This window comes from Polistes canadensis, unplaced genomic scaffold (genome assembly GCF_001313835.1).
Source record: "Polistes canadensis isolate GaletaPanama2010 unplaced genomic scaffold, ASM131383v1 scaffold_114, whole genome shotgun sequence".
Lineage (NCBI taxonomy): Eukaryota > Metazoa > Arthropoda > Insecta > Hymenoptera > Vespidae > Polistes > Polistes canadensis.
In genome coordinates this window covers 174,422-186,168 of record NW_014569661.1, presented here as the reverse complement: position 1 = coordinate 186,168, position 11,747 = coordinate 174,422, and the positions used below count along the sequence as shown (strand labels likewise).

Here is an 11,747-nt window from a genome sequence, read left to right as displayed (position 1 = left end):
TTGGATCATTTGAAATTTTCTTTATTTTAAACTTCACATTCTACGTAATAATTCCTATAGAAAAGTGGGACGATGTATTTATAATTAAACTCGATCAGAACCTATCAACGTAGAAACATGATAGAAAAATACGTGGAAGAAAAAACAAATAACATTAAATTAAAAGATTTGATCCCCGAATATATAACTATCTAAACTCTGAATTCAATTTATTTTTAAATTTTTGTTTATTCTTTTTAAAACTGCTTGTGCTGTAAAATGACTATTTTTAATTTCTCGTTATATTTTCGTTTATACATTTCGAATCTCAACTATATATATAACTTCGATTTTTTATTTTAATCTTCGGCCACAGTCGTTATTCTTTTTCCTTGTTCAAAATTGATAAAAAAAAGAAAAAAAAGAATTCGTTGTCGTAAGATAACAAATGTGAGAATAATTTCAATGATTATTAATCGATAATTTAAAATATAAAAAACGATATAAATTTGTGTGTGACAAAATAAAATAATAATAATTATTATTATTATAATTATTATTATCTCGAATATAATAGAATACAATTGTCAGGTTAAATTCCACCCACCCTAGTAGCAGCAGCAGCAGACGGTTTCTCTTTAGAACCTACAACGAGCACTACTATCTTCGTCTCGCGTGCCAGCATGTTGAGGAGAGCCAGTAGAAAGAGTCAGTGCTGCGCGGGCCTTCGTGGCGCGAGGACGTTCGTCGTATGGGGATGTGTACGTACTTACGTTTATTTCCCCCTGCATGCGTGCGTGCGTGCGTTCATTCGTACGTGTGTACGTGTATAGTACGTGGGTGCGTGAATCCCTTCTTGCACCGGTCCTCGTTATTTTTCTCTTGCAATTAGGAAAAAAAAAAAAAATAAAAAAATAAACGAAATTAAAAACAACAAAAAAAACAATACGAACTGAAAGATAGATAGATAGAAAAGAAAAAAGGGAAGAAAGAAGGAGAGATCGATTTGAAAATAATATCAAGAAAGAACTTCAAAGAGAATATATATATTTAGGCTTTTTTTTTTTTTTTTTTTTTTTTTTTTTTTTTTTTTTTATATACATAAAGAAAATTACAAACTCTATAAAGAACAATATTGTTCACGATACGTGAATTATCGTTAATTATTTAACGATTTTCATTTGAATGAACATATTATTAAGAAGTAGAAGAAGTTTAGAAACAAAAAAAAAGTTAGATAAAAATCGTAAAGAAGAAGAATAAGAAGAAGAGAAAGAGGAAGAAGAAGTTCGATCGTCGCTTTGAAGAGGACACTCGTATCCATAACGAAGAGGAAGCAGAAGAAGAAGAAGAGGAGGAGAACGTCGGACGTTGACCGGTGAGTTTAAACGAGATAAAAAGATATATAGATAGAGATTGATGTCTGTATTGGTGGTTTGTGTGTTCGTATATAAATGTTCGATGTGTTTAATGATTATTATCTTGAATAATTCAATTGAAAACGTACTTAAATTTAATTCTAATTAATACGATATATAAAAAGAGAGAGAGAGAGATAGAGAGAGATAAAGATAAAGAGAAAAACCGATAGTTACTTATCGATTATTGAAAATACGAGACAGAGATTCGGGGGAATAGTATTAAAAATAATTTCAGAGAATATCTAATACCGATTAAACGCGTTATCGATCGATGACCGAGTTATCGAAAGAAAAATACAATCGAAAATTCCATCCCCCTTTTTTTTTTTTTTTTTTCAACTAAGCGTATATGAAAGAGATGAAAAAAAGAAGTATTATCAGTTTTTTCAAATAAATCGATATAGTTTTTCTTCGTGGTTACCTATTAAAGAAAGCAAGCGACATTTTTCTGGCTAAAAAAAAAAAAAATAAAAGAAGAGGGTGGATGCTCGATATTTTTCACTTTAAGACTACGACGAGTATAGGTGAGAGCGATACGCGCAAAAATTGGTCATTTGTCAGTGTCCGAAGAAACGTATTTTATCTATGTAGATCATCGTAATTTCTTATCTCTCTTTCAATCTTATTTTTTTCATCGTTCCCTTTTCTTTTCCTTTTTTTTTTCCTTTTTTTTTTTTTTTTTTTTTTTTTAATGAAACAACCGATGTTTTACTAATCGTCGAGGACACCGCCCCCATCCACATTGTTGCTTCCATATGAATTTTTCACATAAATAGTTAGATACGATCGAGAAAAGGATGCTTCGTACGATAATTTTATCGTGAAGGCCCGATGCATTTCATTAATAAATAATAACAAATTGCTCGTGAACCAATCGATTATCCTATGAATTGTTAAATTTTAACGACCATTATCTCCTTTGAATGACTTCAAATATGCGTACAATATCCGATTATTATTATCGACATTTTAAATGACATTGCGGTTGTATTGCAATGAATAGATAGATAGAAGAAGAAGAAGAAAAAAAAAAGAAAAAAAAAAAGGAAAAAGAAAAAATTAAAAAAAAAAACAAAAAGAATAAAAAGAAAGACGGTGTAACAGAAAAACTGTCCCAATTTAAAAGTACAATTTTACACACATAATTTGATTATAAAATATTAGGCAAATTCGCGAGTTTGCGTTACAATAAAAATGTGTCCTATTTAAAAAAGAAAGAAAAAGACAATGAAAGAAAGCAAATGAAAGGAAATGGACAGGGGTGTAGGGAGGTTGGGAAGGGGAAGGGGATGAGAAGGGAAATATAGAATTTGAGAGTTGTAGGTTATACGCAGCGTACCGAGAAGTAATCGTATAAACTAATATTTCGAAGTGGCACGAAGTTGGAAGACCAACGAGTGCAGTGCACACGTAACGGTGTGCATCACTCTTTCTACGCGTCTATAATATTATATCATAGAATGTGTACGCGAGATACATTTTTATTGACTTTCTTTTTCTTTATGCCAAGAGTGAAATAAAAAGATTGAAAGGAAGGACAAAAAAGAAATAGAAATAGATAAAAAGGGTTGAGGAAAAAGGGTAAGAAATAGTCGATGAAGCGAATTTTAATACGACCCTTCTTGCAAGCACACATACCTAAATATGTAAGTATATACTTGAGTACGTAGTATATACATATAACACTTTTACTTTACGCTTTATTTATCCTTCTCGACATTTTCTCTTTCCCTCTCTTCCTATTTCTCTATTTTTCTTTTCTCTTTTTCTTTTTCTTCTTCTTCTTCTTCTTCTCTTCCTCTTCCGTCTTTATTTCTTTTGCCTTTAGTGAGGCTTGCCACAACCTATCAGCCTTTCCATCTCTTCTTAATGGACTGACATATACACATAGAAGACATACGCATGCACATATACGCATATACTATTAGATGTTATATATAGTTAGACTTATAAATAAATTCACACCGAATATTTAATGTTCTCTTAGGCTAGTACTTGTCTAGAATCCATAAAAGAAAAGATTAGATCTTTGTCTATGGTTGGTCGCGTGTTATTTTTATAAGAAAAATATTTGGGAAGGAAAATTAAATCGATGTATTATTACACCATACAATATTTCCGTTTTTTTNAAGTAAATATTATTTTTAAAAATGTGTACGCCGTTACACAATCTGCTGGTAATGTAATAATAATAAAAAAAAATATATATATATATATGATCTCACAAAATCTAGGATTATTTTCTTTTTATTTTATTTCTTGTAAGAGATGAACGCGAAAGCACTTTTATTTTCTTTTTCTTCTTTTTCTTTTATCTAAACGAAGGTGAGATGGGAGGGGAGGGGGCGGGGTGGGAAATATGGAAAGGTATGGTTAAAGCCTATCGCTTTTAGTTTCGATAAAAAAGAAACCATCAAAATGGATCTCTCGCGGCTCGATGGACCACTATCGGATTCCATTTCAGACATTTTCTATATCCCTCGTAAAAACGATTCGGCCGTTGCACTTTCGAAAAGCCTTCAACTACTTTTCTCCTATGTATTTCTCATCCCTTATATTTTTTATACTATTTTATACGAAAGCCTATAGTAGTAGACATTCATGATTTTTGTTTTTCATGATTTATAAAATGTGATTTATGACTCGTTATTTTTCGGCAGAGAGAAAAATGTTTCATTAAATATGATGATAAAAGATTTATTAAACGAGATTTTGCGCGATCGTAGAAGAAAATATATGTGTTTCGAATGTTATAAATACAAGGGAAACAAATTTGTTTATAATGATTAAAAGTTAATATCGTAAAAATAGAGATCAATATTTTTCAGAAGATATTTTATATAATATAATGTTTTTATATTATAAAAAAAAAGGATTCATAAAATAATATTATATATATATATATATATAATTCTGTAGAAGAAATACAATGCATTTCTATTATAATATGATACAAATTGTTCAGAAATTTGTTTATTATAACGAGAAAAAAAGAAATAGAGAAAGAGAGAGTGAGAGAGAAAGAAAGAAAGAAAGATAGAAAAAGAAATGAATAGGAAAAAGTAAAGAAGAATAAGAAATTTCACGTTTTTACGTCTATAGGTTGAATCCCTATGCAAAACGGTTACCTTTGTGCAACGAAAATGGCGGTTACAGAGCAGTCAGTCGACTTTCATCCAATTGCATTCGTTTCCCAAGGCAATTCATGGAAAAGCCATGGCCTCGTTCCTTCGACGAGTCTCACTTCGTTGCGTTACATTTTTATTTCCTTATACGATTGTACTAAAAGAAAAGAAAAGAAAAGAAAAGAAAGCAAGAAAGAAAGAGCTAAAGTAGAGGAAATAGATAAAGAAAAGAGAAAATGAAGGAAAATAAGTAATCTCAATGGCTACCCTTTCTTGTTTAACTCTCTATAACACCCATGTAAATTTGATATATAATTTATACACTTGTGTGTAACCGTATTTTCGTTTCTTTTTTTTCCTTTTCATTTTTATGCCATTTTATACATACACAATTATTTGTTATTTTTTATACAAAATTTCCAAATATTTTTATAAATCTTACAATAAGTAATACATTTTATACAGGGATTGAAAAGAATTAGGATATCAGTTTCGGGGTTTTATAATATTGTAATTATGAAATTTGAAAAAGGTTGTGTTATAACTTTTATATGAATATATCGTTTTTCATATGAATTTCATTTTCGATTCTCTCGAATTCAATATTTTATTGGTTCTATAATATATTCGTTCTATAGCTGCTATTTTTCGATTCCATACCGGTTGCAATTCTCTTCTCTATTGAATCGAAAAATAACTGTTACAGGACCGTTATATATTTTGATGAATAGTTTTTAACGGAAAACGAATATTTCTTTACTAAAAACAGTTTTTAACAAAATTAATGTCTATCAATTTCCTACTATGTGTGTGTGTGTGTGTGTTATTGTCTATAGTTTCAAAAGCTATTGTATTCAATTCGAGCTGTATAATAGTGTAAAGAAAAAATGATTAATAAGGAAGCCAAATTGCACGTCATTGGCAGAATAGTTTCTTAGATCGTAGTTAACCTTCATTTTCTCTCTCTTTCTCTCTGTCACTCTCTTCTTCTTTCTTTTTCTCAACAAGACGATTATGAATCCTCACCGGTAAGTCAAATATTTTTTCCTTGAAATCTCATTACACTTTGATGCAAATGGCTTCTAAAATTTAATAACAAGACCCTGACAATGAGTCTTACATGTGAAATATATAAAATATAATATAAATTAAATTTGTTTCTCTCAACAAATGATATATTAAATCAAGAGCGAAAAAAAAGTAAGATGAACTTAAGTAAACAACGGATACGCATTACCATATGTATATTGTATCAAAAAAAAAACAAAAAAAAGAAAGAAAGGAAAAATAGAACAAACGTAGCCTAGTTTTTTAACTTCGTCATTAGCTCTTCACGTTGTTTGTTTAATCCCATTTTATTTTATTTATTATTTATTTTGTTGTTTTGTTTATTTTAACAAAAGAATGAATTTAAAAAGTAGCTTCGTTGCTTTGTAATCGTTCGCAGAGAGGTATAAATTTGTAAGCTTTAAAGAAGGCAGGTCAAACGCCGCGGCTAATAATACGGTTTCCGAGAGCAGGGTTTTCGCATTAGAGACAAACGAAATATACGTATGTATGTATGTATGTATGTATGTGCATGGATTTGTGTTTATATGTATAATATAGGCAAGATAGAAAGAGAGAATTGCCAGATATAATAACTTCTTCTTATAAAATGATAGCATTTCTCTTATATTAAACGTTTATCGTTTTCCGCATGCACAAGAAAATTTGTTTGTCGAAGAGGCAATCTCTAATACAACGATAGAAACTAAATCGAGTTCGATCGTATCGTTCATTTCGTTTTTTTTCTTTTTTTTTCTTATGAAAACATTTAAAGACGGTCTTCTCGAATAAATCTAACTAATATAAATATATGTATATATATATATATATATTTTATGTATATATGTATTACATCTATCGAAGAAACACACACGAAAGATATATGGAGGAAAATAAATATACAAAATGTTAAAGCACAGGGTAGGCTAACGTTAATGTTTCTCAGAAAATCCCTTAGTTTGCGTGTCTTGTTTCAATAAATCCACCACATTTAATTTATACTGTTATACTTTCTCCTTCCTCTTTTCTTCTATTTCTCTCTCTCTCTCTCTCTCTATCGTTTCTCTTATTATTATTATAATCTCTCTAGTATACCTGTAAATTCTTACAATTATTTCGTCTCTGTTATATTTCACTTGGAATAATTTAAGCTTCCTTATTAGATAGTCAACAACTACATAGGGAAAAGTCATTTTCGTAAATGCTCTAATAAGGGTGATCACAAATTGTTCTACGTGTGTGTGTGTGTGTGTGCTAACTAATTCGAATAGTATACCATATACAAGGACACTTAATTACGTTATAGCTATGCATATATGCATATAGATATACATATGTGCCAATAATTTTAATAATAGACTAATTGTAAGTTAGGAATTCGGAAAATTGAGTCTATGTTTTATTTTGTATAATATTTATTTTATGTTATTAAATAAATCATATAATATTAATTTAACAAATTTTTTTTTTTACTTACATTAGTCCATTGCTATAATAATTGTCAGATCTGTTTAATTACACATACTAATCATACATATATATATGCGTGTGTGTGTGTGTTTATTAGTACCAATTTATACGAAAGACAATCGATCGGACAGTTAAGGTCAAATTAGACAATTTACGAAAACAGAACAATATGAATTTTAGTAAAAACCAACATCTCGATCGTTCGGCTACAAATAAACGCCTTTATAATCCTATTTCGTGATCGATTACAAGCGTACAAGGAAAATAAAACGTGACAGGTTTTAGAACGGTAAACTTTCGAGTTTCCGCTGTGGGCCAATGATTATCGGATAAAAATAAGAATAACGAATGAATTTGAAAAAGCATCGAACATCTGCCCACTGACGTTTGGTGTTTTTTTTTTTTTTTGTCTTTCTCTCTTTTTCTATTTCTTTTTTTCTCTTTCCGACAATTTTTTAAAAGTCATTCTCTTGTTACTATTCTACTATTTTTTATTTTTCTTCTTCTTCTTGTCGCTAGACAGAAATTTGTATACACGAAGATTAACGCGTTCAGTATCTATTTCAGAAATGTATAATCAAATTGTTTCTATGATTTGTCATGTTTTAAAAGTCGACGCGCGCGTATCACACAACGATTATTATTTTTATTATTAAAAGTGATATTTTAAAAAAAGAAAGAAAAACAAAATGAAAATCAGAAATTAATCAGATCAAACATTTCGTGTAAGATTGATGTACGGAAAAAGAAATGTACGAAAATTAATGAAAATTATTAAATTTGAGTAATGTTTAATCATGATCATTAAAATAATAATAACCACGTTGAGTTCGACTAATTTTCGTAGAAAGGGATTGTTAAGAACGTGATACGATTCTCTTGGCCAAATGATTTTCTCTCTATCTATCTCTCTCTCTCTCTCTCTCTCTCTCTCTCTCTCTCTCTATCTCTTTTTGCTAGATTTAATCCTCGTTAGATCTCGGATTGTACTGAATTATTTGCACGTTAATGAACGAGTTACAAAGTGTATACCACCGTCTCGTTTGGCTCACTATTGCGGTGTCTCCACCACCTTTAATTTAGCGAATACACTCTCTGACGTTGATCGAATGAAATTGAAACTTCTCATTCTTCTCTTTCTCTCTCTCTCTTTCTCTTTCTGTGTTTTTTGGGAAAAGTGGTAGGGGAAAGAAGCCTGAATTAAATGTCAACAAGAGATTGCTACTTCGAGAACTGTGTGCTCTTTTTCACCTTTTCTCTCTCTCTCTCTCTTTATTTTTTACATTTTTTTTCTTCTATCTTTTTAAAATTTTTTATTAGAAAATAAATCATACCTCTGTGTCTTAAATATTTTTTAAGATTATTAAAAAAATGCGTGTAACCTGAAACCGATAAATATAAAACTTTAAATATATATTAGAAATGAATCAAAACAATTTTCAAAGATACTAGATTTACTTCAAATTAGAATTAATAATTGTTATAAAGAATCTTATCGATTACCAACGAGATTATAACAACAATATATATATATGTATGCAGAAAACCAATTTCAATTTAATTAGATATAAATATATAAACATTTAACCCTTCTTTGCATGATTTTTTCTTTTCTTTTAAAATAAATCAGGGTGATGTAATTAATGCTCTAGATTAAAGGAAAAATATTTAAAAAAATCCTAATGCTATTTTTTGACAACTGCGTTTTGTTGTACGTAATAGTCGCTTAAAAAGTTGCCAGCAACAACAAATATACAGTACAAGGGTTTTGAGTACCTTTTTTTCTTGACTAAATATTATGATTGAAATTTCCATCATCATGCAAAGAAGGGTCAAGAAGAATATTATAAAATATTGATGTATCATTTTGTAACATTTTGAGTCATTTGAGATTATAGAGGGTGAACAGGGAGATACTTGTCAGTGATAAAATGAAGAACATAACTTACGATCATTAATCAAACGGTAAAATATTATCGTCTTTTAACGAAAGCCAAGAAAACAATTATTATTATGATGATGATGATTATGATGATGATGATGATGATGCAAACAATGACTATGAAGAAGTTAACGAAAGACATGGCAGGKACAATAAATAAATTTTTCGCTCGTACGATGATCGCGTACGTGTTCGCGAACGTACACAAAAGCATTGGTCGATGTATTTTTGGAAACGGTGGCACTGGGCCGTGAATCTTAGCCTGTTAAATAATACGACCGTATACAGTGGGGATTTCTATGTGTATATTATTATTACAAGACAGATAATCTTCGTATATACGCGCATGTAAGATAAAATAAAGAGAAAAGGTATGGATGGTGGTGGGGTGAGGTGGAGCGGGGGGGGGAGGGTGAGTGGTTGTTAACAAATATCGATAAAAAAATTGCGAATTAAGTCGCAACGATGAGCATCAGTTATCAAGGTCTATCCTGTCATCGTTTTTATGTGTAAATCTTTTTCTAAATAATGAAAGTTCCCTTTTGTGTGTGTGTGTGTGTGTGTAATCGTCGAACAAGTATATTTAAGAGAAAAACGAGGTGAAAGAGAGAAAGAGAAGGAAAGTGTGTAGAACAAGATCAAGCAAATTTGCATGGTAATTTCACATCATTGATCAAGGTAAAGAAATTGTCCTTCTATCTATTTTGTCTCTCTTGTTTTCTTTTTCGCTTCCGTTCGCGTATAATAATTCTTTGACAAAGGAATAAACTTTATTAAGAAAAATTCGATCGCATAAAATGATTAAAATAAACTTGAAACCCCTTCGCTTGACGAATATTTCTCTCGATCGGAGAATATGTATTTATATTATATATTTATATGGGATTAAAATAAAATAAATTTGATTGAGAAATGTAATTAGATTAATTGAAAACTGATATTATAAAGATCATGTTATAATAGTAGTAGTAGTAGTAGTAGTAGTAATAGATAGGTAATAGTACGATTACTTAATATTTCTTTTTCTTTTTATTTTTCTTTTTTTTTTTTTTTTTCTTTCTTTCTTTCTTTCTTTTTCCTTGGCCACACACCATTTTGCGCGAAATCCATGAGGGATTCTCGATTCCAATAGGATTTTCTCTGGAAGATATCGGAATTATTGGAAAATCTTCTCGTACCGAATCGTGGTTAGCCGAAGCGTAGTCTACTTGTAAGGGGACCATAGTGTAACGATTGAAGGCGACATAGAATTAATTGACTTTCGATAGTGCTCGTCTAGGGAAATCTTTGTCGCGATTGGAAGAGAAATAAATGTTTTTTCTTTTTTTCTTTTTCTCAATTATTTTTTTTGTCCTTCAATTTGTTTCACGAGCAGATTCTAAAAGACGTGAAATCGTTCGAATTGAAAGTACCTCATTTTGAAAGAATAAAAATACGTGAGTATGTTGATAGGAATGCATGGTTCTTTGTAGATACTTTGCTTTGAATCACAACAAAAGTGAGAGAAAGTGAGAGTGAGTATAAGAAATCTATTTTATATTTTACCCTAAGGCTTCTCCAAGTCGAGCTACGAAATCGTAAATATTTATATCTTATAAGACACGCGCCTTCACGAAAAATAAACAAAGTTCAGTGTTCTGGAATATCGGCTGTTCTGGCAAAACTCCAATTTCGCACGTTTCTATATATATGTATATATTTAAGCATTTAGAAGAAGAAGAAGAGGAAGAAGAAGAAAGAAGAAAATTACCTTCTCCTTTAAACACATTCACACTATGTTTCATTTTTGTATTTAGCTAATCACGTTAATTACCCCTATTTTCACATTTTCTTTCTCTCTACTTATTATCCGCATTATCATTTTTATTATTATTAGTATCATTATTATGATACTGTTGGGAAGTAATTTTGTGTAAAAAAAAAGAAAAAAAAAAAAAAAAGAAGAAAGTTGTCGGGATTCACTTGGGAGCGTTAGTTTCTAATCCATTCACATTTTATCAACCATATTTTCTTCCATTTGCTTATTATTCTCTTATTTATTTCTTATTTATATTTCTCTTATTTGCTTTTGAAATATTAAAAATATCATAATAAAAATTTACCAAAACGTCTCGTTTCAGTTTGTTACACCATTAAAAATGCATTGCTATAGTATAATTATATACAGTCTTGTATAATTATAAGTATAATTACACTGTACTTTTGTATACCACGTAACTAAGTATCGTAAAAGTAATTATACTTACGTAACTAAATATATAATTATACAAAGTCTTGTACTTTTGTCTATTTTAATATATTTATATTGTTAATTAATGATTATTTAAAATAACATCTGTGTATGTGTATGTGTATGTGTGTTATCTATACGTATGTTTAAAATAAAAAAAAGAGAGAAAGAGAGACAGAGTAAGAAGCTGATAGCTCGTCTATCGAAACTCAATTTGGATTTAAATTGATTTAAAAAAGGGAATCGATTTAAATCGTTGGAGAGAAAGGCCCAATAGAAAAAGGAGAGTTGCATTGATCGAATTGCTTTAAAACAGTGAATTCTGAGATACCCTTTGATAAACGTTGCATTATACTACATACCTATATAAATTTCATCCTTTCTTTCTTTCTTTCTTTTTGTTTAGAAAAATAAAAAGAGGTCGACGTTGAGAAAAAAAAAAAAGATAAAGAATAGATAAATAAATATTACATAGAATATTTATGCATATATCCTACCGTCATTCTTTTATTATGTATATATATATATATATA

The 11,747-nt window shown here is 29.7% G+C and overlaps 1 protein-coding gene across 1 annotated transcript in view; it reads left to right on the top strand.

Moving 5' to 3' along the window:
• Positions 1-1,036: 1,036 nt before the first annotated feature.
• The window catches only part of LOC106787752, a gene marked incomplete in the record, with an annotated part of 66,805 nt that continues 56,094 nt past the window's right edge, over positions 1,037-11,747 (top strand). Inside the window, 1 exon segment of the mRNA XM_014750383.1 lies at positions 1,037-1,357.